At 36.7% G+C, this 26,988-nt stretch overlaps 1 protein-coding gene across 17 annotated transcripts in view; it reads left to right on the plus strand.

Moving 5' to 3' along the window:
* The window catches only part of LOC137239317 (beta-1,4-glucuronyltransferase 1), a 604,255-nt gene that overhangs the window by 37,028 nt on the left and 540,239 nt on the right, over positions 1–26,988 (plus strand). For all 17 annotated transcript variants that reach the window (XR_010949328.1, XR_010949327.1, XM_067764471.1 and 14 more), the window contains one exon: positions 2,205–2,247. The gene's annotated coding sequence lies outside the window, so the exon portion shown is untranslated. The remainder of the gene's footprint in view (positions 1–2,204; positions 2,248–26,988) is intronic.

The following is a 26,988-nucleotide window of genomic DNA, read 5'->3' on the forward strand; positions in this document are numbered from 1 at the left end:
TGCCGGACTATATGTAATATTTGTTCCAAACATGAGCCAACTCGGACCACAAATACGATTTTTTTTAATATCTCGATCCTTGTGCCACCTAGCGGCGATTTTTTTTTTTCATGGGCCGCTTTCTGTTCATGTATGTATTATCTGTTCCAAATATGAACCAAATCGGACGACAAATACGATTTTTTTAAATATCTCGATCCTTGCGCCTCATAGAGGCGATTTTTTATAGGTCTCTTGTATGTATTATGTCTTCCAAATATGAGCCAACTCGGACCACAAATATGATTTTTTTTTAATATCTCGATCCTTGTGCAGCCTAGCGGCGATTTTTTTCATAGGTCGCTTTCTATTCATGTATGTATTATGTGTTCCAAATATGCACCAAATCGGACCACAAATGCGATTTTTTAAAATATTTCGATCCATGCGCCACCTATCGGAGTTTTTTCTTCTTATTATTGTATTGTCATCGGGTTCTTAACTATATTCCAAGTTTCACTTTTGTTGGCTATCGGGAAGTTACTTAAATTTCAATTACAAAAATCGTGTCGGCCAGCCAGGCAAATATACAAAATACAAAATTACGTATATTTCTAAGGTTAGGTTAGGTTGAGGTGGCTGCCCGAGGGCACACTTAGGCCAGTGATATAAGGCCCGTTGTAGTACCACGATAATACTATTACCTTTTCTCTTCGAACCATTTTGAGGACCTGATAAAGGCTACCAGGTCCTTGACGTCATGCTCCACAACCTTACTCAGATTATCTAGAAATGGAGCACCCAGAAAGCGCTGCCGAGCTCCGCTTAGTGCCGGGCAGTTGCTCCTAACCTCTCTGCATGCCTACATATAACGCAACGACCAGTTAGTGCCCCCACAAGTGTGGAAATTGTATCTCTACTGAGGTTGTAAACGTGACGCGATCTTTTAGGATCCCATTTTGGCCAGGTTTCCTTCGATATTCGACACCACGGTGTTTGTAGCCATCTTTCGCGGCTTGACGGTGGATATGTATTCTTTTAGCAACATGATAATCCTAACAAGGGATTGCATGTTCTAATGGATTTTACAGTGGATGCCAAAAAATTGTTGCAATAAAAAAAAAATTAGCCACTTAAACGAAATGAGCCATAAGCACTACTAAGATTTTGACCGAAACTGTAAGTGTATGAGCAAACCGAATTTTGTTTATATCCGATTTCATAAAAATTAGTGCCCAAAGCTTGGCTTCAATTTGAAACCAGGGTAGTTTACACTTTCATTCAAAACAAAAGGAAAAAGATGCAGACCGATAGCAGGTTTCGAGTCGAATAGCTATAGGACAAATTATTGTGAGAAAGATTCTGTGTCTTGCAGCACTTCCCATAAATGAAATTTTTTTAGTTTTAGATTTTCATTAGTAAGCTTAAACTTTTTCGTTTTGACTTAAAACCGGAAGTGCTAACAAATCTCTATTTATGGAATTTTGAAACTTTTTGGTTTTGGCTTAAAACTTTTAACTGTGCTCCCGTCGAAGAATGTATGAAATATGCACAGGATTGAGCCGGTTTGAAACACTTTCAAGCAAGAGTTTTCTGATATAGATTTTATTTAAACTACTGTAACGAATTTACTTGCAAATACTCTTATTTGCAACCTTCTGCTAAGTTCGAATCACTAAACTGTTGAACAAATAACTCCAATATTTAATAATGCAAAATGGCCTTTATTAAAGTACTTTACAATAAATAACTCTACTATTGCCCGACAGATTGCGTGCTTAATCAAAACTAACTTTCGCCCCTCTACCGTTGGTGCTTTTTTACTCTGTGATTTCCTCGTTGCATCTTCTAGGCGCTTCCAGAATTTACTTAGTTACTGCCAGATAATTATAACTACATATGCACGTATATAGCTTCTCATGTGCGCGTGTGGTTGTGAGCGACACTTCCACAATTCCAATTGCATACTTTTGGGAGCATCTCAGATAAGATATTTGCATGTGTTTGTGCATCTCTTCTCCGCTGCGTGTACGTACATATGTGTAGACATAATGATTTATTTGTTTATGTAGATACACTATTGATTTCTGGATGTGCATACAGGCTTAGAGATGGCAGTACCCCTTAGTGTTGCTAATATTCGTAACAGTATATTCCTTTATACTAATCAAACTTCTATATTGTCATCTGATTAATTCTAATTAATTATTTAAATTTTTTTACAGATTTCTAAATGTGCTGAAAAGAGTTTCCAAATTTCAATTGAAGGTAAGTACCCACTGTTTCCAAGAATTGATGGTTTTAACAATTGTTAATCTCAAAATCAAAATTTTTAAAAACTGTCGTCTGCTTTTGACTGCATTTATATAAAGGTGGTCTTATGCTCTGTCTGAGACTGTCTAATTCCCAAACGAAATTAATATTAAGTAGTTGCGTAATTGTTTTTTTCTTAATCATTACAATTTTTCGGCTTTTAGCAGATAATTAAAAATTATCAAAACAAAGTTTCATACTCATTTGCATGTTAATTGAATTGCTACTGCAGTCTTTAGTTTTTCTATTAAAAGGCTTCAACATAGATAAAACGTCCGAAATGACTTTCCTTAATGCATAAATCTAGGTTCTTTAGAGAAAGTGCCTCTTCATCCCTTTCGTGTTTTTACACTGGTAAAATCAACCGAAATACGTGTCAATTCAACCGAAATTTCTGTCAATTTTATCCATCGTAACAAGATGTTGAATCAACTGCGCACAAATCGTTGATTCGTAATTGACCGTTTTTAAACGGTTTTCTTTAGGTTGACTTGACAGCCTGCACGGCCGGCCGTTGTGAACGAATTTCGTAATTAAAATTTAAGTAACTTCCCGATAAGCTACAAGCTTGAAACTTGGAATATAGTTCAGAACCCGATGACAATCGAGATATTCACAAAAATCGTATTTGTGGTCCGATTTGGCTCATATTTGGAACTCATAATACATACAAGAATAGAAAGCGACCTATGAAAAAATAATTCGCCGCTAGGTGGTGCAAGGATCGAGATATTCACAAAAATCGTATTTGTGGTCCGATTTGTACGTACGTGTTTGTCTTTTTTTTCAGTAGAACCATGTGTATACATATATATGTGTCGGGGGTTAAAACAGCATAAAAACAAGAAATACTTACTCGTAGATGAAGGCTCTTAGGATCAATACATCGTAGAATTGTTGGTATGTCCCTTTGAAAATCAAATATTTCTGCTGAAATAGTAAAAAAAAATTTTATAATTTAATTAATTCGAAACCAGAATTTCGGCTGTTAAAAAATTGAAACATTTTTACTTAAGAATAATTGATCATGAAATACTTATAGCTTCAAAGCACAGTAAAATATTCAAGTTCTTTTTTTCCGCTGACGACGAAAGCTCGCATCCATTCAAGTAATATCTGAAGCAAAATGAAAAAAAAAATAAATTTGTTTGCTTTGCTTTTTTCTGCTGCTGAAATATTTTGCAAATTTAAGTTCAAGCAAATTTGTAATACTGAAAATTAGTTCAGCATTTTCAAACCCCGAATCATACCCTTTCGAACTAATTTCTCTTTTGAACCGGATAGTTTTTGAGCCCTTTTATATTCTGAATTGGGTTCTTTGCTGAATCAGGTTTTTCGAACTGTCTTTTTTTTTGACCCAGTTTCGGTCGAACCGGTTACTTTTTTGAACAGGATAATTTTTTGAAACGGTTACTTTTTTCAACCAATTACTTTTTGTAATTGAATTTTTAGGGCTTTCACTTTTGGCGAACCATTCGTTGTTTTCGAACCAGTTAATTTTTGAAACTGTTGGTTGCTTTTATTGGAGCTGGTTTCTTATGGGAACAGGTTAGCTCTTTGGAAATGGTTACTTGTTTGTACTTTCTTGTAGCCGCTTTCGCTCTTGAAAAAGGTTTATTTCTTCAAACCGGCTTCTTTCTTGGAACTGGTTTCTATTTTGGAACTGGTTTCTCCCTTGAAACCAGCTTTTCTACGAATTGGTTTCCTTCAAGAAACCGGAACAATTTTATTTCTTGTAACCAGGTTTTATTAGAACCGGCTCCTTCTTTGAAGAATTTTTTTTATTGAGACTGTTGGGTTCCAAGAAAGAAAGAACCTTTGAACATAAAACTTCCTTTCTTCTTGTCTTTTTGTAGACAGTTTCTCTTTAAGCATTATCCAATCAATTTTTTAAAACCAATAGCTTTAAGATTTTTAAAATTAGTAACTTTATGTTATGCGAACGAAAGATGATGCTCCGGCGGCCCCACTCTGTTGGAAGGACCAGGTGGAAAACGATTTAAACTCCCTTGGTGTGACCAATTGGCGTCGGTTGGCGGAGCGAAGGAGCGACTGGCGCATCTTGTTGGACGGCCATAACCGTTTAGACGGTTAAGCGCCAATTAAGTAAGTAAGTAACTTTATGATTTATCCCTTTCAGTGCCTTACTACAAAAAGCGGTCTGAAATACATTATGCAAATTTTTCTAAGTAGCTAAATTAACTAACTTGGCCAAAAAGACTTTGAGAATCGAATGTCCTTGGAAAGTAGATTTTGTCAGAGCATAGTATATCCCACAAGTCGTTGATTGAGAGTCTAAATTTGAGACTTATTAGCCCATGTGATTTTATGTCCCATTTTTGTGAGCTTAACCATATCGATGGGATATGTTGTCCCAAATTAGGTATAGAAAAGTTCATACACAATATTAGTTATCAAAAAAAAAAAAAAAACTTTAAAAATTTATAGGCTAATTGAACTAACCTAAAACATCTGATTGTTAAAGGAACATACTCAACGGAACCAATGAAATGCATGACCAGTCAAATAGGGCGTAAATTGCATTTTTGAACATTTTTCAAATTTCATTTGGAAGCATGGTAGTGGAAGGGTTAAAGCATTGTCTACGCTACTCCAACACGATAATAAGCCCAAGCTGCTATCATAAGACCTTTCCATAAACATTTTATTTTAAACCTCATACTATCATTGCAAAATAATTTAAATTTTATCTCAATACATAAACTAATCATACAGTTTCCCATGTGCCAGTTTTCCATTCGATTTTTCCGCAACTCATTTCAATTCAATAAAAAATATCTTGAAACCTCTTTGCAATATCCATTTTGTTTATCAGCTGCAATATGATTTATGAGTCTGCAAGGTTTTTTGTTGTATTTTTATTTTGTATTGTTGTTATCGTTTGTTCACTTATGCATTCAGTGAAATTGTAAAGTTGTTGCTGCCATACCACACAATAACCAGTGGTATTTATGTATTGGTCGAAGTCAGACAAATATTTTTGAAACAAAGAAAAAAAAAACGAAGTGCAAAATGTGGAGAGAAAAAAAAGTGAGAAAAATATTTTGTTGGAAGCCTCTTAGCTACACTTGTTTACTTGCAGACGCTTGGAGGACACTAATGCGCCTGTAACTATGCAATGATTTACAACGTTTTGTGTTTGTGATTTTCTCCCTACTCTTATAATATTGGGTTTCTTTAGCGTTTCCCCGCTGACACGGCTTGGATCCACAAACACATAGGGAGAACGGGACAAGGGTAAGAAGACAAAAGGTATCGCGGCGTTTATATCGAGCTCAGGCTTCGGCCCCAGTCTGGTTCATTTGAGTGTGAAGGAATAGCTGGGCTCTCAAGCACGGCTGGTATAACTTTGCCTTCTATTTGTGACTAAGCCACAACTCACTTGAGTACGCCAGTAATAGCATGAACCCCCGCAGAACTTGTTAAGATAACCACAACTTCTAATGAGGCATCTGCCTTCGACTCATCCTTTAAGAATAGCCATTGCACTAAAGTAAAACACCAATTTCCGAGGCAATATATTATCACTGTCACGTTCATCCCTTCGGCTGGCCTACTGGTACCCGCCTTGTGGCCTCACAGCGGCTGTCGATAAACCTGATTATCATTTAATTCAACCCTTGCCGAACCTGATCATACTGCAGCTCAGCTGGTGCCTAACTCATACCATCCCGAGCTACTTCGTTGCTTGCTATATATGGTCGTTGAAAGTCCTCAAGCCACAGATCATACTGCTGCCGAATTAATACCCGGCACCAGCCTCTCTCAGCTACTTCGTCCATCCTAAACAGTCAACGCAAATTGGGATTCAAGTGGCCTGCGGCGCAATAAATAGTTCTCGCCAGCCCAATTCTCAACCTCACCTATGTGTGGAGAACCCCTTTTATATAACAGGCAAGGCTCTGGAAGTAGTGGATACGATCGTTATAAAAATAGTCGGGCTAGTACCTCAATGGTGCGACAGATCTCCTCGACATCTCCTTCCAGACTTTCAAGTCGTGTGTGTGTATGTATTAGATCTTAGACAAATACCGTGTTTTTATTCAGTACGGTTCGTGGGACTTCTCCTCGGATTTGGATTAACTGAGTGAGTTCCCGATACTTTCCTTTTATCACAATCTGATACCCAGCTGCTGTTATTCCAAAATTTAATTTTGAACGGCGTTTTCATTTTCTGTGTCGTCGGTTGTGTCTCCATGGACTCCATGTCTATACCTCAAAATTTTTGCTCTGCGACAGCTGTGAAGTAAACAAATCTCACTTATTTCTCTACCTATTCCTACATTATAAGGCCTTAGCTAGCGTAGAACTTTCCTTGAAAAAAGCGGTAGATTGCGCCTTGAGCTGCGACAAAGGATCCTTAGACTCTAGCCGGTTGAACACTAGCTGGTTTACGAGCTGGTTTGGGTCGTTTTTTTCACCGCGCTGTACGGTTTGAGTTTGACTCCAGAATTATAAATGTCTCACACGTGCGGCACCCGTGCAGGGAATGTAGTCATAGAAACACGGGCACGGAAATCATCGAGATATAAAAAAAACACACGAAGGACCATGAGACGGAAGGTCTCCCAGAAACCATAGAAGATTGCAATGAAGCACGGAATAATTTTGAGTGATAACCAGCAGAAGTAACTTGGGTACAACCCTTAGCTTGGAATTAAAATGACCCCAAGAAAGCGATTTAAAACTCTACGGAGACGTGTCGGTATTCACTAACTCACCGACATGTTTTTCGATCATATTCTACATTGTGTGAAACACCCACTAGACTACGCCAGAAGATGGTCGCCTCTAAGGCTTCTGAATCCCGCTACTTCCTCATCCCAATCATCGCTGTTATGTTATGCTATTAAGTCTTACGTTAAGTATTATTTTATTTATATTTGGCTATGCGTTTACAATGTTGTTTGCTTATATTATGTTATCTTATGTTATGTTTAGTTATGTAATGCCAATTTTGGTTATGCTAAGTTCTGTAATATTTTATTATGTTATGTTAAGTTATGCTATTGAGTCTTATCTTAAGTATTATTATATATATATATTTGGCTATGCTGTTGTTGTTGTTGTTGTAGCGATAAGGTTGCTCCCCAAAGGCTTTGGGGAGTGTCATCGATGTGATGGTCCTTTGCCGGATACAAGTCCGGTACGCTCCGGTACCGTAGCTAGCCCGACCATCTCGGGAACGATTTATGTGGCCACATTAAATCTTCAGGCCATTCCCTCCCTCCCTACCCCCAAGTTCCATGAGGAGCTTGGGGTCGCCAGAGCCTCGTCTGTTAGTGAAACAGGATAGGTGAGGTTGACAATTGGGTTTGGAGAAGCTATATATTGCGCTGGCAACCTGAAAGGTTGCGCTACACAGCCCCTTGAATCTGGTATTTTAGTCGCCTCTTACGACAGGCATACCTACCGCGGGTATATTCTGATCCCCTAACCCGCTGGGGCATTTGGCTATGCTTTTATAATGTTGTTGCTTATATTATGTTATGTACAGTTGTGTAATGGCAAGTTATGCTAATTTATGTTATGTTTTTTTATGTTATGTTATGTTAAGATATTGAGTATTATGTTAAGTTTTATTTTATTTATATTAGGCTATGCTAAGTTGTACCGTCTATTCTTATATAATGTTACATTATGTTTTTTTGCGTTGTGGTATGTTATGCTACGATGCTTTTATTGATTTGGTTACATGATTTATATTAAATTAGAAAAATATAATAAGTTAAGTCAAAAGAAAAGGCGTGTCAAACAAGTGAATGTGCATCTACATAAGCTAATGTTTGTTGTTTTTGTTAAATCGGTCAAGGTTTCACTCAGGACGACACAAGCACTTGCTAAGTTGATGCATACCCATGCGAGCGGATATACTTACTTATGTACATAGGTATGTGCCCTCTAAAAGACACCTAACAAAATGCTAAAGGATATGCGAATCTGCCTGCATTATAAGCTCACATACACACATACAAGCACACAAAAACAATCATATGTTAGTGGATGCTTAAAATTTTCTTTTAATTTTCTTTTTCACAGCTCAAGCTATTACACTTGCGAATGCCATTTTTTTGCCCACCTTTAATTTTGACTATGGCATCATCTACATCCCCTCATTCTCATCTTATTCTCCGCTCTTAGTTCTATTATTCCTTTTTCAGTTCTTCTATGCTTTCACAAGTATTCTTCTAGTATATTATACTTGTGCATATTTACGCAATTCATAAAAATTTGCTTGTATGTATGTATCCATGTGTGGTTTAGACTCAAGGAGCACATTCACTTGTATTAGGCACGCTTGGGTTGCTTTGTCCGCTTGAACCACGACTGCCATTAATTTGGTCCCCAAACAATAGAGCTGCGCTGTTGCAGCTGTGAAAAGAGGCTGCGAGACTAAGTTCAAATAAAATGAAATGCAGACAAATATTACGGCATAGAGCATAGAATGACTTACATATGTGTTTCTGTGTTTGTGTTTGGGTAGTGAGTGATGCGAACATAAGGCATCTTTCAAGTTTTCTTGAGAAAATACACAAAGCTTTTAATTATCTTGTTCACAGAGGTCATTTAAATTTCAATAAAACAAAGGAACAAAGCATATTTGCGGGCGCTTCAGAAAAGAACCATAATTTTTTTGTTTAAAAAAATAAATTTCAGAAGAGCAGCAGTGGAAGTGGACTGCGGGAAGTTTGTTAAGTTTTGTTTGCTTTTAAGCTATGAGCATAATTAGGAAGTTATAAAATTTTTAAGTGTGTTTAAGTTCTAAATTGTCTGATTTTACTGCGGTTCGTCCAAAGGATGTATTTAGAACTTTCAGAACGCTTAAAAAACTGCATGATTCAAATATTAGCAGAATACATTGAAGGGATGTATTTCTTTAAATACTTGATTTACGCCCAAAGAATGAATATATATGTTTGATTGTAATTTATTTATAGGTATGACTTGAGATTTTCTGCTGCATTTAAGATTTAATTTAGTTGGTTTTAGGAATATTCGTACAATGGATGTATTTATACGTCAAGCGCTTTTCGTGAAATATTAACGATATTTTGATATTCTTCCAAAACAAAATATTTGCAGCATATTGAAATACATCAAAAGAATGAATACATTGCAATTTCAGATTTACATCCAAAAGATGTAAATCTCTTAACGTTTTATATTTATAGTTTATGTTTTAGATATTCCTCTGCCTATTTATGGAAGCACGCTACGTGAGGTCTTTGGATACCCTCAGGTTACTGGTCTAAGGAACTCTCTTCTCGCTTCGGAAGAAGAATATTCTTGACGTATCTGCTAACCATTATTTCATCTGCAACTTACGTAGGTCATCTTATAAATAACATGGCCGGCGGATTTTTAAACTAGTCTATTTTGTGAAGATACTCTCGGAAGCAGCCGTGGTTGCGTCAGCTAGAAGTCGATGTCCCCATGTAGCCGCTCCAGCTCGGGAGACAGTTCCCTCCAGCAGCATTGCAGCTTCATTGCTGTAGCCAGCATTGGATGCATTCTTTTGACGGCCGCATGGCAGCAACATATCTACCTACTTCTGCGCGGTAGTGGCAAATTGATTTATTTTCTTCAGTGAAAAGGTCGGCTTCTGCGGATACCTTTCGTTGGACCGAGACCCAGGTTATACATAGCTGTTCCGTACTTCTTAAAAGTCATTGCATTCGCCTATATTTCCGCACCATACAAAAATACAGAATCTGCTTCAGATGCAGGTTTGCGATTAGGATAACGTTTAAGTTATTGCTACTTTTATCGTAATGGTAACGATTACTGTTACGGTTATGGGTAGTTATTGTTACGGGTATGTTAACCATAACAGGTTAGCGATATTCGCAGTTACGGTTGTGGTAATGGTAACGGCTGCAGTTATTGCTACGGTTACAATTACTGTTACTGGGACTACTACAGTTACGGTCATCATAATGGTTCCGGCTACCTTTACGGCTACGGTTACCATTACACCTACGCTTACCATTACACCTACGCTTCCCATTACTCCTACGCTTACAATTACGCTTACGATTACCATTACGGTTACGATTACCATTACAGTTACGGTTCACAATATGGTTACCGTAGAGTTATAATATTGTTGACATTGCGGGGACGATTACGATTACGGTTACGGTTTATAATACGGTTACAATACTGTTAACATTACGGTTATGGTAGGGTTACAATACTGTTTGTATTACGGTTGCGGTGGAGCCACTGCTACATTGCCGTTATGGTTAGAGTAGAGTTACTACTCTTATTGTTAATTTTACTGTTACTTTTAATGCTTCATGTTACGCTTATGGTTATAATTACAGTTACGGGTCGGGATTTGATTGCACTCCTTGATTACTATTGCTTTTATCCACATGTACATATATACACAGCTGTTGGCAGCTAGGCGACCTCATGTTGCCTTGGAGCACCGGAGACAGTGGCGTGGCTTGGCAGCTGAGTCTACAAAAAGTGAAATGAAAGAAATTACAAAAAATTACAACACCAAAAGCGAATAAGAAACAAAACAAAAATTTTAACATATGTTGCTGCACAAATTGCTATTTTACTGCAATGCAATTGCGATGGTTGAAAAAAATGTTTGGTTCTCATATTTTAATATTTTCCTTATGACCCCTCGCACTACATATACACTCACGCTCACGAGTTATATATTATCGTTGTTGTAAGCCGCTCTCACATTATTAGATTTAATTTCATTTCGTACCTTTCTTATATTTAAAGCTTTAGTTTAAGATAACGTGATTGTTAAAAATTAGTCTTAAGTTGACAGCTTGAAGAGCAAGTAAAGAATACTAAAAATTAAATCAAGTGGAATTTAAACAAAAAGTCTTCAGAGTTTTCTTTATGCATAAAAAATATTAGTGGCGACGAGGATGGGATACGCATAGTATTTATATCGTATCCAGTGAGCGAACATTTCGCGTGTAACACAAATACTTTTCGTATAAGAAAAGAAAATTAAATACTAAGTAAACTTTTTCTTAATAAGTTACAATTACAACAAATAAACATTATATTAAAATTAACTTTTGCGGCTGTGGTGTTCGTTTAAAAACTGATCAAAAAAAAAAAATAAAATAAGATTAGAACGTACATAGTATGTGAGTGAGATCCAGTTTTCAAAATAAAATTATAAGAAAAACAAATTAAAAACTTAATTGATTTGAACAATTAAATGGTGAAATAAAAATAACAGAAAAAATTACATATTTTTTTTCACTATCCCGTTAACATTTTTTTCATTATACCGTTTATTACAAAAATTACAAAAAATTCCACTCTGAGAACAAAATTAATTGAGAGATAATACATTTTTCATACGATCAAAAACAAATGGAATCGAAACCAACATTTTAACGCAGTGACAGTGCAGCACAAGAACTATAAAAATTATATATAGTATAAGTGTTCTCGTTCAAATTTAAGTGATACGCACTAAAAGACAAAAAAAAAAACAATAATAATAATAATGAAACAAAGTGAGTGAAAGAACTTATTACATACATCTTTGTAAACTTACACAAAAAAAGAGAAAAACAGCAACAAACACACATTTCATTCAAAATTACTCAATAACATAGTAAAAACTAGAGTAATACGATTGCTACAACATCAACATCTATTGGACAATTGGGTGCTGCTTAATAAGACGACTACGATTTTACAACAACAACACTATGGCCCTAACATTATCCGAAAGCTTGCGCGAGGCAAGAAGCTTACCAGCATTTACTGGAACTAGTGAGTATAGTTTAAGCAATTATTTGAGAGACGTTCGTACTGTGTTGCAGTTGACACCTGCTGAACATCTAGTTACGCTACAACTTGTATTGAGCAATAGGATTCAAGGTAAAGCTTTAAGAGCAGTGGAAACTCTAGTCAACCCAAATTGGGAGCAGTTATTAAATAAGCTTATAGAAGAGTTTGGAGTAAAGAGAACTTATTTTAATTTAAGAAGCGATGCAATGAACGTTGATGCTAAGAGCATTGAAGAATTACACCATAAGTTAAGAGAAATATTAAGCCAAATGAATATTAAATATAGTTTAGAACCTGATAAGTTGTATACTCCCGACAATAATGAAAAGATGATATTTGATATTTATGTAAACTTTTTGCCTCTTCATATTAAATCTTTATTATTACAAAATCACATAAACTCAATAAATACTGCGTATACATATTACATAGAAAATAATATACTAAAAGACATAATATTAGTGAATAGAAGACAAGTGCACAATTTTCCGTATAACAATTTGCAAAACAATTTCCATTTTCCAAATGAAAGTAAATCATTTAATAATAATAATTTTACTATGAATAAGTCTCAAAATAGAAATAATTTTGCAAGTGGGAATACAAATTTTAGAAGAAATTTTCAAAATTCAAATAATCGTAATAGCAACAGTTTTCGCAATTATGATTATCAATATAACAACAGGAATAGAGGAAATAACTATGCTCAGAATAATATAAATAATAGCGAAAACTACAGGTCTCCCCTTCTAAGAGGCCATCCAGATAGTTATAATGGAAATAATAATAATTTACAAAATCCAAATATGGATCTACAACAAAATCAGAAAATAAGTTTTAATGATGTCCCATATCATGAACCAATGGATATTGGAGCTATTAATGCCACCCAAAATTTTCATTTACCGCCTCTGGAACCACATTACCCATAATAATTTTAACAATAAATAACATAAAAACTAGGTGCCTTGTAGATAGTGGGGCTGCTACAACGCTAGGAAGTTATGTTTTTTTCTCTAATATAGGCGTAAAAAGAAATCTGAAAAAACCCATCTTATTAAATACCCTAATAGGAAATAATATTATAACAGAAGAAGTAATTGTAAATGTGCCAAGTGAGTTTAATGCAAAAGACGAAACAATGTCTGTTAAATTAACCCACTTTATTGATAAGTCATTTGATTGCATATTAGGCATCAATGTTTTATACCCGATGGGCTCAATAATTAATTTCAAAACCAAAATAATGACAGTTAATAATTATGATATTCCGCTTTTTAATCCTACTTTTAATCCTGCGTATGAGGAAATCAACTACTTAGAAAAGGCTGAAGTTGCAGAATTTAGAAATCTATTTCCTCCCGATTTGAATGAAGAAGAACATAAAATTTTTAAAAAATTCCTTTATAAAAATAAAAGAACATTTTACATTGAAGGCTTAAATTTGACTACAACCGATTGTGTGAAACACCAAATAATTACTACATCGCATAAGCCTATATACTGCAAAAATTATAGGCACCCTCAAATTTTAGAAAGCGAAATAAATCGTCAAATAAACGAAATGCTAAGAGAAAATATAATCAGACATAGCAAGTCGCCGTATAATTCACCCTTGTGGATTGTTGAAAAAAAATCAACTTCTCCAAGCGAGAAAAAATGGCGTTTAGTCATTGATTTTAGAAAGTTGAACGAAATCACGGTAGACGATAAGTTTCCACTTCCGAATATTGAAGCATTATTCGACAAGTTGGGTAGAGCGCAATACTTTTCATCATTAGACCTTGCAAAAGGTTTTCATCAGATACTAATGGATGAAAATGATATAGAAAAGACAGCCTTTTCAACATCTCAAGGGCATTTTGAATTTATTAGAATGCCGTTTGGCCTAAAAAACGCACCATCTACGTTTCAGAGGATGATGAACTGCGTATTGTCCGATTTTATTAACAATATTTGTATCATTTATATGGACGACATATTAGTTTTTTCAACTTCTCTTACTGAGCACATGGAAAGTTTGCAAAAAATATTCACAAGACTCGATAATTATAATTTGAAAGTGCAAATAGATAAGTGTAAATTCTTATCAAAAGAAACCCATTTCTTGGGTCACATCATAACCAATAAAGGCATAAAGCCAAACCCAGATAAAATTAATGTAATACAAAATTTACAACTTCCGAAAACAGTGAAAGATATAAAATCCTTTTTAGGCTTGACCGGGTACTACCGGAAATTTATAAAAAATTATTCTCTTATAGCCAGCCCTATAATAAAGTATTTGAAAAAAGACTCAAAAATAAATCTTCATGATCAGCTTTACATAGAATCATTTCAAAAATTAAAAAATATTTTAACGAACCCGCCCCTGCTTAGTTATCCAGACTTCAAGAAAAAGTTTATTTTAACTACTGATGCCAGCAATGTAGCCATAGGAGCTGTTCTGAGTCAAGAGGGTAAGCCAGTGTGTTATGCTAGCCGAACCCTTAATGGACATGAAAAAAACTACTCAACCCTGGAAAAGGAATTGCTGGCAATAGTGTGGTCTATAAAATACTTTCGTCCGTACCTTTACGGGAGAAAGTTTTTAGTACAAACTGATCACCAACCATTGAAATGGTTGTACTCGATGAAAGACCCTAACTCAAGAATAATTCGATGGAAGATACTACTGGACGAGTTTCAGTTTGATATTGAATTTCTTAAGGGTAAAGAGAATAAAGTGGCTGACTATTTAAGTCGAGTTCCACTTTATCAAAATTCGGTAAATAGGATTCAGTGTGAGAAAGAAAACCTAGGTAATAAATTTCATATCTCGGAAAGGATATTAAATAAATATAGAACTCAAATAAGGATAATAAAAAATAAAAACAGAGAAACTGATTTACTATTCAGAAAGTATAAAATAATTTATGTCGCAGAAAATGATTTGAACAGTTCGCATTATTTGAATGATTTATTTAGACGAGAAATTAAGAAAGGCACTATTGGCATATTTTCCGAGCTTCCAGATGATAAATATGAGCAAATAGAGAAAAAGCTATTTGAACTTTTTTCCGTTAACGCTAGTTTAAAATTTATTAAATGTACAAAAATAGCCACTGATATAGAATCTGAGGAGGCTTTGCTGAATATTATTGATGATACTCACGTAAAAGGAAACCATAGGGGTATTCACGAAAATTATGACCAATTAAAAGAATTGTATTTTAATCCTAAATTGTTCAAGTATGTAAATAAATACTGCAATAATTGTAGAACATGTATTGAAAATAAATACGATAGAAACCCAATTAAAAAAAAATTTGAAAACACGTATACTCCCGGGAAGCCAAACGAAGTGGTACACTTAGATATATTTCATATTCATAAAGCCTATTTTCTTACTACAATAGATAAATTTACTAAGCTGGGATCGGCCCATAAATTAACAGATAAAAATATGATAACAATTAAATTGAAATTAGAGGAAAGAATTGCACATTTAGGTAAACCATGTAAATTAATAATGGATAATGAATTCAATAATGCTTTAATTAAATTATTCTGTCAAGAAAATAACATTGATACGCATTTTACGACGCCGCATTCTCATATGGGTAATTCCGATATTGAGCGATTACACTCCACACTTCTCGAGCATATCCGAATCTTGAAAAACTCAGATAATATTGAAAACGTAGAGGAACTTGTTTTGAAAGCAATTACCTTTTATAATAATTCGATACATCGAACAACAAATTTAAAACCAATCGATTTTATAAACAAGCTAGATATAAATTGCGAAGAAATAAAAAATAGAGCTGAATTAAATAAACAAAAAGCTATTAACAAGGCAAATTTTAACAGAGAAAATATATCATTAGAATTAACCAACCCTAATTTATATACAAAAAATCCTACTGCTGTTAGGCAAAAAACAGCCAAACGCTTCAATAGGTATCATTTTAGTAATCCAAACAAAGTTGATGTTGCTCAGTTTCGAAGACCACTAAAATCTATATCTATATAAAAAAAAAAAAAAAAAATATTAAATACAAAAAAGAAAAATAATAATAAAAATTGGCTTTGATTTAATTATCATATTTTACATTTAAATAAATAAAAGGTTAATTATGCGCAAACATTTCTATGGATTAAGATATATATTTTGGGTATACAAAAAAAAAAAAATGTATTTACTACTTTTATTTTATTGATAAATTAGGAATAATGGGGTATCATAATAATTATGAACATATCTAGATAATTCGATGGGACTCGAATTTTAAGGAGGAGCGAGTTATATATTATCGTTGTTGTAAGCCGCTCTCACATTATTAGATTTAATTTCATTTCGTACCTTTCTTATATTTAAAGCTTTAGTTTAAGATAACGTGATTGTTAAAAATTAGTCTTAAGTTGACAGCTTGAAGAGCAAGTAAAGAATACTAAAAATTAAATCAAGTGGAATTTAAACAAAAAGTCTTCAGAGTTTTCTTTATGCATAAAAAATATTAGTCACGTTTTCTTTACTCGCTTGTTGTTTTTTTTTTAAATTTAAGTTTTTCCAAAGTCAGCAAGAAAATATCTTTCGACATTCTTTGTTATTCGTGACTGGCAAACGGTGCAATGTGTTTTCAAATATGGATGCATGTGTGTGTGCGGTCCTGTACATGTATATGTGTGTTGGTATTGGTGTTTGCGGTGCAATGCGCCTATTGGTATGCTTTTATAGTTATTTTCCGCAACAATACCACTTGGCATTGGCGGACAACAATTTTTGTTTGTGATATATGGAAATCGTTGCATGCTTGCAGGCGCCAAATTTAAAACTTTCAAAACAAAATATTTTCGTTGTATATTTTTTGGCAGTTCTTTTCTTTTTTTTTCATTTTCAAAAAAAGTAGACGAAGGTTAAGGCTGAATGGTTCACTAGTTTTGAAAGAAAATTTTTCGATTTTGGAGTTGAAGCAGTCTTACACTTTTTTATACACATCAGTCTTCACTTTTGATCCGAAAGCAATAGCAGTTGAATTACTATCAATCTTACTGACCTTTCAAACCATTTTAATTCATATGCTTCATTACTTTTACACCTTTGCAGTTCATAGCTCACACTTCGATTTAATCTTTGTGTACCCAGTTGCAAATTGTTGGTAGTGTAAGTGTATCAGTTTGTTTTTATTAAGCCAGAGATGGGTAAAGTCGGTATGTATGTGCAGCACATATTTGTTCCACCTATTCTTGTAAACGTCTCTCCGTCCACCAGTACTTCTGATTTCAAAAAGGTGGAAAGAGGAAAATAAAGGCCGATTAATAGTTTTGATGGTGATAACAGTAGGGATGACAATGGCAAAGACAAAGACGGAAACGAAGATGCAGACTAAAGCTAGGACAAATTCGAAGTCGAAAATGAAGAGGTGTGGCGTTTAATGCCCTTGAAGTTATAGTTACGGGTATGGTTACAATTAAAGTTTCGGTTGCTACGGTTAAGGTCTACTACTGCGACCTAGCGTAATGCTACACTTATGATTACGAATTATGGCTATGATTGCGGTTTGCAGGGTATGGGGGTAATGGGGGCATGAGGTAAAGTTAAGTGTAAGTGTAAGCGTGGTGCTGTGCAGGGGATTACCTGAAGTAAGTTTAGGGTAAGTGTAGAATTAATATATGGTAGTCGTATCCTATATGAAGGAATCTAGAATGTAAGTGTAGGAAAAATGGAGGAAAAGAAAAGGAAAAAAGGGTTAACAAAGACGAAACCGAAAAAAGTTGTTTTCAATTAGAAAACAAATATTCTAAGTGAGCTTGCCCCTCGGCAGTGGATGGTTGTCAATCAGGTGTTTTTCTCTCATGAAAAGCTTCTAAGCAAAAATTCATCTGCTTGTGGAGTCTGCATAAAATATGTATGTACATAAGTCCCGTCCCGCCAACTGGTAGGAAAAAATAAAAGGGAGCATGAAGCAAAGCAGGCATGCTTAACGAACGAAACGTTTCGTTCGTTAAGCATGCCTGCTTTGCTTCATGCTCCCTTTTATTTTTTCCTACCAGCGTTATTATCGTAACGTATCGTATTAGCGTTGATTATCGTAACGAAATGATATCGTTTCGTTCGTTAAGCATGCCTGAAGCAAAGGAAGAGCGTGTCGGCTTAAATCTCCTCAGAGTTATATCGCGCCACCAAATTCTGGTATTGTAGACATATTCAGTCCATATGAGGGCTTTTTGGCCGGCAAGTTCAACGAGTTTTTGACATCTCGCACTTTCGGGTCTGTGGATTTCAGCCCACAACGTATATGCCATACATCGGAAATATTCTAAACCCCTTCTAATACGCTGAAATAGGTGCACTGCAAAAGGCATTTTAAAGTTATAGCAGGAGTTTCTTAAAATGTCCTTTAAACAGTATTCTCACTCATACTTCTTTCTTATTCATTTCCCCATCTTCAAGTAGCTCATAGATCTGTTAGTTCGTTTGTCGTTGCCTCAACCGTTAAATTCACATATCAATTCACGGTTCTGACCTCTAATTTGTGTGTACGTCCATCCGTTACACCAGCTGCCCATTTTTCAATACTTCGGTTTACTAATACGTTCCCTCCACACTCTGTGTATCTGAAATCTTTTTTCTCTTGTTATACCATCAATCAGCTCTTATGTGTTACCTTCAATCATTCTATCTTATTCCCTGCACATAAATACGCAGTCTAGATCCCTCGCATATTTTTTTTTACTATCCGTCACCATTTACATCAGCTCGACGCGCCATCTCTGCTTAGTTCAACCATTTGTGCATTCATCATCACGTTCATCCGTTCTTTCTGCCATCTTTTCTTCATCTTCCCACCATTTTCGTACATAAATATGGGAAAAAGTTATACGCTGCGCAGATTCTTTACGACTCATATAATGACCCCACTCAGATAGGTCAGTATCTGCGTGAGTGAATCCAGTATCCCTCTAAAGCAAAGAGGGTTAAGAAAAAACTGTCACAGAGACAGTTCTTCCTCGAGAATAATCCGGATTGTTGAGGTGTTAGCGCGATTGGCATGGGAACCCACTGATTTGACAGTTAAGTCGTCTTCTCATACAACCTGCATACCATACCGCGGGCATATTATTAGCTCGTCTGTTACAATCCGCAACTGGGTATATATTTTAGTATGTAACTAACGCATGTTGTCATCTAAACCTAAATTTGTTGATTTCTTGGTTTGAACACTGTCGTTGACAGCTTTTCAATTTGTCACTGTCCTTATTCCCAACCCATATTTATCTTTTGAGTAGCAACTTGGCACATCAATCGAATAATAATAAAATGTCAGCCGCCAGGCATAACGAAAAACGTTTCAAGCCTTTGAAAGAAGCATTTGTACTATTCTGAGACATTGCTTGCAAGCGGATTTTTTTTATATTAATTGATTATAGGTAAACGAACAATATTTTTTACGCAATTGATGTTAGAAAGGTATTCGCATGACTGAAAAACCTTCCCACGTGTGCAAGAATGCTTTTGACGTTGTCGAGATATGTAATTTGTTTTGCATGCTAATATATTAGGGCAGTAAATGTTCAGAATAGAGCTCAGGCCAACTGGGTGACTATACTACCTTTAATTTGAAAGCCAGGTAAAAACCGATTTTCAGAGGAGGTTGGTAAAATGTAAAGTATTCCTATATATGTCACGACGTGACCCGTTATCAGCCCAACTAGCAGCACGAAGTAAGTGGAAGGCCGGTGAAAAGCCGATGTGGCAATAATATTTGGCTAGTTATCCTGAAAGGGGGCTCGTGTGTCCATCTGATATGGTTGACTCTAAGTGATGCTGAGCCAAATGTGCTCAGTTACCCCTCTCCTCTCTCCTATTTTAGTATGCGAATTGTAGGTAGACGAAAGCCGAAGATCAGGACTGCCAGCAAATATCTTCCAGGGTTTCTAACGGTTTTCGTACAACAACATGAGCAGTGAAAAATGTTTGTTAGACATTTGTGTAAAGAAAGTGCAACCTGAAGTGTGCTTCTAATGCGGCAGTTCTTATACTCTTGCTGCCGCTGTTCCTGTATTTTTTGTAGTAGCAATAAAGACACTACCTGATGACTTTGAGGAGCTTTATCGATATTATAGTACACTCCAGAACTAGCATCGTTTTTTTAAGAAGTCTGTTGAGGTGACACGCCTGTTGTAAAACTATTCATGATTTCGTCTGGTGTCCTAATTCAGAAGCGCCATCGTATGACTTGAAGAGTCGTTAAGTTTTATACGTGTGAGACAGGTTTCGTCGAAGAATGGGTAGCACTCAGCCAATCCAGACTCGAGAAGGCACCTATTTCCATATACATGTTTAATTTGATGAGGAGTAACAGGGCTGAGCATCTGGCTGCCGGTGGAATAGCTGAACAGCAGGCGGTGAACGGTGTCAGGGTTTACAGCTGAATAGTATCCTATCGAACAGTAGAGGGGGCTACGATGGTTGAACAGGCGATATGTTAAGTTGATGTCGTGGTGGAGTAATTGCTACACTCGATTAAGCGGTGGATCGATTAACAAGCAACCCATGGTTGATAAAATCAATACCTGGCGAATCGCAGATTACAAATCGATGGATTGGTAGATGCTGGTAAATAGGATTAGTAAGTCGGCGAATGACGCAGATGATTGGTAAATAAGTGTGTCGCAGATGACGATTCGTTGGATCGATTTAAATGCAACCAGAGGCAGATGAAATCGATGTTCGGAAAGTTCCAGGTGACGGATTGTGGGATCGATCTAAGCAACCGATGTTTGATCGATGGCTGAAGAGTAACAGGTGGCGGCTTGCTGGGAGCCCAAGTAATTTGTAGGGTGGTCTGACTACGAGGTATGGTGGCGGTTGACGCACCGATATTGGGAGTAGGTGAGAATAAGATTGCTTCACGCCCAATCTTCGAACACACCAAATAATATCCATTACCACAGGATGTTAGCCGTATAGACTTACTTTGTATTAGGGACTTAAGTATAAATCGATATAAACTTGGTTCTGAGAAGACAACTAAGGTATATATTTTCTGTAAGACTTGGATCATGCCTATCTGAAACCACGCTAAAATATAGACAACTGCAGCATAATATGATAACAGGTCTTAGTGATAATGATCAGGTCGATAATCAGTTCGCATCCCCTTATGTTCCCAATTGGTGTCTTTTATCTCGAAAAATATCGTACGAAGAATAGGAGGTAAGTTGTGTGAGAAAAAAAACAGCACTTGCAATAGCAACACCAATCATTACAACAATAGCCAAAGCCAACAAAAGGATGCCAGCTAAATATTGCCAAACATCGACCCTTCCTAATTAGAAACCCCTTCAGGTAAAATACAATTCACACAACTGCCACAGTGGAAGTGGCAAACAATCTAGTAACATTGCGCATACACATTTTTCGTTTCCTCGCACTGCACCAGTCTTCCTTTTTCCTGCAGCTTTGGACACTTGCCAATTTTACGTTCAATAACAAGACCAAGCCCATGCAGTCACAAATTCAAAAGGTTGAATATTATTGCTGGGAGGCCTTACGCAAATCCACTTGTATCTTGTACATTTTCGCAATGAACTCGCACACTTTAGGAGCCACATGCACACACACACACACACACATCAACTCATTTGCATGTCGTCTTTTGTTTGTGCGAGCCTAACAATTCGCTATGTCTCAATTTTTATAACCCCTTTTCGTAACATCCCGTTCAGTAGCATCCTGCTGATTTTATTACCCACTTTATTGGCTGCCAACGGGCTGCATTTGTATCCACTTTTGTAAGCTTTGGTGCAGATATAAGACCGTACTTGAAAAAAAGGGAGTTTGAAAACTAATTGGATTTGGTCACTTAAGAAAAGCTGGACTTCTGAAAAACACTTGAAACGATAAAGAAGATTTGGCGTTCGTGCGTTATGCTACTCTGGCTCTACTCCGTTCATCTCTTCATCTCGCTCATCAGATTGAATATATGTATACTTGGTAGGCATCGTGCAAAAGATAACAGCAATGGAATCACATTAAGTCTTATATTTTAACAAGTGTCAATTAACTTCCTTATAAAACTGTGTAGCATGTAGGAGGCCACTTCAAATTCTACATGAGAGGGTGGTGTATTCTGCAAGCAAGGTTAACCGTTAGTACAGGACGTCACCACAACATCTTTTAAGCGGAAGTCCGCGCTACTAAGGACACTTTGGGTGGAATGCTATCTAGTCCTCATCCGATCAGGAAATCAACTTGATAAGATTAGCTATTGACCGCATCTGCAATTGTATGCATTGTTCACTTTTGTATCTCCAGGAAGCGACCCTAGGTCTTTTGGACGTCTTTCAACAAACAGAGCCCCTCTTAGTACGTTATTTTAGAAGTGTTACCGTAGCCAGTATCGCAACAACCTATTGGTCGGTATAAGATGCAACGAGGACTGTTTGACCTTCCGATGTAGTATCCGTTAGTAAATCAGGGCAAGTTTTGTATTAAGCTAAGCGGTTTTTGGTGGTTCAATTGTGATTTGGCTATCACTGTTGTCAAGACCTTTTGAATGTTTCTACAATATTTGGGTATATACATCGAAATAACGCTGACTATTTTTTAGCCAAGGACGATAACGAAATGTCCTATACCAGAGTTTACCAGTCTCGAAGATGGCAGAGTAATTGGTGAGCACTAGGTAGAGGTTTTTGGTTTCAGAATAGCAACAAAACCCATCAGTTATTATTTGTCCTGAGACACTAATTATTTCCAATCAGTCAGGCCTTGCTTGCCGCTGAAGTTCAATATCTCCCAACTCGGTACATTGCCCATCCTTTGTCAGCAAAATCTTCTTAAGGTTTTCTATAGAGTCAGCATGGGTATTTATGTATTGCATTATGCGAGCTGCCGTCGGAGGAAGCCACTGAGCTTTCACTGATTCATCGTTGGTATCTGTAATGATCTTTCAGCAACGTAAAATTACGCAGAAGACGGCACAATATCATACCCAATTTGACTTTAAACTGGCTTTGACAAGGTATGCTGGACTTACATTAACTTTCCTTCCCATTTTCTCTCATCGCTTGCCAAGTTTAGTTTCTTTATATACCGGTTTGGACTTTGCGCCATCTTCAGTGCCGTTTTCGTTCTAATAAAATGATATAATGCCGACACGGATATCACGTCCTTTGTTGACAAAGTAGCAGCTTCATTAGATTTCTACGCTGACATAATACTCGCAGTTATTGCTGGCTCCCAATCGTACTTCACAGGTTTGAGTTTGCATCTTTCAATATCGACGTGGCTGTAGCCGCAATTGTGCAGTTATTTCTGCGACGACACCATCTAACTAAATAAATAAATAAATGTAAGGGGCGATACCCTTCGAAGAGATTTTAGGCTGAGCTTCTCTTCTGATTTGCGTCGTGCTCCTTTTTAATTTTTCCTACAAATTGGCGGGACTTGTTTTATGCCGACTCCGAACGGCGTCTGCGAGGCAGATGAGCTTTCACTGAGAGCTTTTCATGGCAGAAATACACTCGGAGTGCTTGCCAAAAACTGCGGAGGGGCGACCCCGCTTAGAAAAATTGTCTTCTAATTGAAAAACCTTATTTCTAAAATTTTGATGTTGCTTTGCCCGGGGTGTGAACCCAGGGCATTCGGTGTGGTAGGCGAAGCACGCTACCATCACACCACGATGGCTGCCACCATCTAACTCGTCTGACCTTTTTTCGATACGGCTTACTTTACACACCCAACTAAGTATCTACACAGGTGATGAACGACTAAAAGCACTCTGCCTGATTGTGTACTAACTATGACTATTTGCTTGTTGGTCCTTAGGCGAGATGCTTTTACATCTATTTATTGCTCTATGAAATATTTGCGTTAGGCCTTAGGGCTTCCCCTCTCAAGCCCTCTGTATACTTTGAAGGTAATCTTTTACATATTTGCACCCATAAGCTGAGGAGAATAGCTGGACAGATCTAAATAACAACTGCTCAACTCTGCTCACGAATTCATTTAAAATTACATTTCCCAACAATGGACTCTAATGAAATTAGTTGATATCTAAAATCAGCATAACATATCGTGATAGCCAAATAGCAGAACATTCATTATTTGAATTTCCCAATGAATTCCGATCCATTCAAGTTTCCTTTGCGGTCTTTAATGGAAAGGCTTTCACGCTGATTGCTGCACAGTGGAAAAGAAGAGACTTATCTCCAAATCAAATTACTCGAAAGCGAATAGAAGTAGAACAATAGCTACTGCCGGAAGTCAGCTGATGCTCACGGTATGCTGGTCTATGTTTATTGTGGCGGTGTACTATGCACTATTTAGGAGCAGATTATGTAACATAGGGGCCATACTATTGTAATACGCTCTGTGGTGACCAGCTTGGAGGCCCCAATTATAAGTGGTACATTTGAAGCTAAAATGGTTGTCGTACATTCATGTCTAGGTTCTCTTGCTAAATTCATTCATTATGATCTGATGATGAATGATCTCATCCACAACATATTGAATCTGATATATCAAGAACAAATTCATGCTTTAGAATCAATCAAAATACTGACTAGTTCTATCTGTCACAAGAGGGACTATCACAATCTTCAATCTACCTTCTATAGTTAAAAAGTCATAGTACAGTGTAGATATTTTAGACTTTAAATTGAACTGAAGACTAAATTTGTTTTATGATCGGTAATTCGACTAAGTTTGGGCCAAGATTCATTCTCTTGGCGGGAAATGTTCTCAGTAAACTCGATATCGATAAGTTCGTGTCGTTTGTGTCACATACATGCCATGTATTGATCTCTTTCAATACAGATGCATTTCAGCTATAAATAAGACCTCGTAACCCTCTCCGCTTCATGGGACGGCACACGGATGTCGGTGACGAAGTGGAGCTGAAAAGGATATACAAATAGAGAAGAAAACAGCCTTCTCAGAGTACCGTGCAGAAATAAGAATTGGCCAGCGCATGGAGCTGTAGTTGATCCAACTGATCGATCGGAGTAGTGAGCGCTTGACACCGGGGGCAGTTCGGTAATAAGTATAATAAGTACTGTGAAGGAAGGTAGCGATCGGCTGTAGATAATAACCCCACCAGACCATAAGGCAAGCTAGCCGCATTTATAAGACATACACCTCTAAAGTTACAAGTCAGATGGAATGAGAAACTTCCAACATCGCAGAACCTTTTACCACGAAGGCAGCAAGCGAAAAATCGGTAGCATGCTTAGAATAAACTATGAAAGCTATAGATTGAACGTAAGTACCTGCCGTCCTCGGCCTAACCTCACAATTTACAAAATACATACGGGTCAAAGCAACGTTTGGCCAGCGCCTAAGACTAGCTTACCATGGTACCAATTGATGATGTTAGTGAACACACATCACCTTCATGAGGTTCGAGGCCTATATGACACCACTTCCATTGTACATATGTGTCATAGTACCCGATTGAAATATAACTTCACATTTTAGTTAAAAAAGTCTTCCACGATGCTTTCTATGGGTGTAGACCATTCGAGAAGAGCGGAAGTGAGCTCCAAGGGCTTAACTGCTTCCTGTGATACCAACTTTAAAATATCTGGCCATACTTTAGCAGCCGAAGCTGCTTCGGACCCGCGGACTGCTAAGAACAGACAGTGGAGTCAGTTTTTGATAAGGCAGTGAGCAACAGAGAGCCTAAAGGGATTAATGTTGTGACTGCAATTGTTGCTAGGAGATGAAAGAAATGACGGAGCATTCCCTGAATATGGCATTAATGAATCCAGGCAAACCATGGTGCTAACATTTACTGATGATGAGAGATAAGTTAAAAGTTATAGTCTCCATGTTGCGCGACGAACCAAATAAAGCATTGCCATTCTATGATTCAGCCGGATTGGTACAATGGAGTAAAGTTAAAAAGGTGCCACAGAAACATGAACTTGGAATGGCTGAAGGGAGTTCTGCCAAACCTATAAAAGCAAAGTTATGAATCACATGTGTGGCGCAGTAGAAGAACAGAACGTCTTGAAGTTAAAGCGTGAGAGTTATATCTTCCAGAAAACAAAGAAGCAGGGTATTGAGGTTGAGAAAATGTCCAGAAGAATGGTGAGTATTTGTCTGAGCCTCGGGAATAGAAATCATAAGGACGAAAACCAAACAGCTCAATGATTCTGAGAATTTTACGAATAAGCCTGCAACACAGTAAGGCGGCATAGGGAAAAGCCCTTCTGGTCTTTTATGATGGTATCGTAAAAAAGGACCTATACGCACGAATTCTATATGGATGCTCTGCCAGTGCAGTTCAAGAGGCTCGCCGATGTAGTGCTCAAAGTATGCCTATAGGCGAAATCTCTACAAGTCACTACCAAGAGATAGATATTGTGACCACCATCGAAGTTGACCGAAGCCATGTGAGTTATTCATCCCTATAATATGACTTGAATGCCACCGAAGGTAGCGTTTGAAGAGAGCATTTTGAAAGAACTGCCCATTGTACAGTCAATATTGTCTACTTCACTCCCATATAACATTACAAAGTTTCATCAAATACTTTCTTTTATTATCATTATGCTATCGTCCTTTTGTGTCTGTATTTGCCATTTACCTACCTACTTGACTGTCTGGTAAATATTTTCACTTCTTTTGCGCAAATAAATTCTTTCGCTCACAAAGGCCTGCCTATCGTCCTTTGTTTGCTCACAATTTTCCATAGAGTCTGGGCAAATCCAGCAGACATGGCCTTTACAATGCTTGAACTGTGGTTTGGTGTTGGTAGGTCGAAGAGTTTGAGCGTACGCATTGTGTTGGGGTCGCATTTAATGGCATTAAAAGGTAAACTTTATTTGCTGTATTAAGGACATGAAATTTGTTTGGGTATTTACATAAATATGATTATGTCATAAAGTTGGTTA

This window comes from Eurosta solidaginis, chromosome 2, assembly GCF_040869045.1.
Source record: "Eurosta solidaginis isolate ZX-2024a chromosome 2, ASM4086904v1, whole genome shotgun sequence".
In the NCBI taxonomy this organism is placed as follows: Eukaryota; Metazoa; Arthropoda; class Insecta; order Diptera; family Tephritidae; genus Eurosta; species Eurosta solidaginis.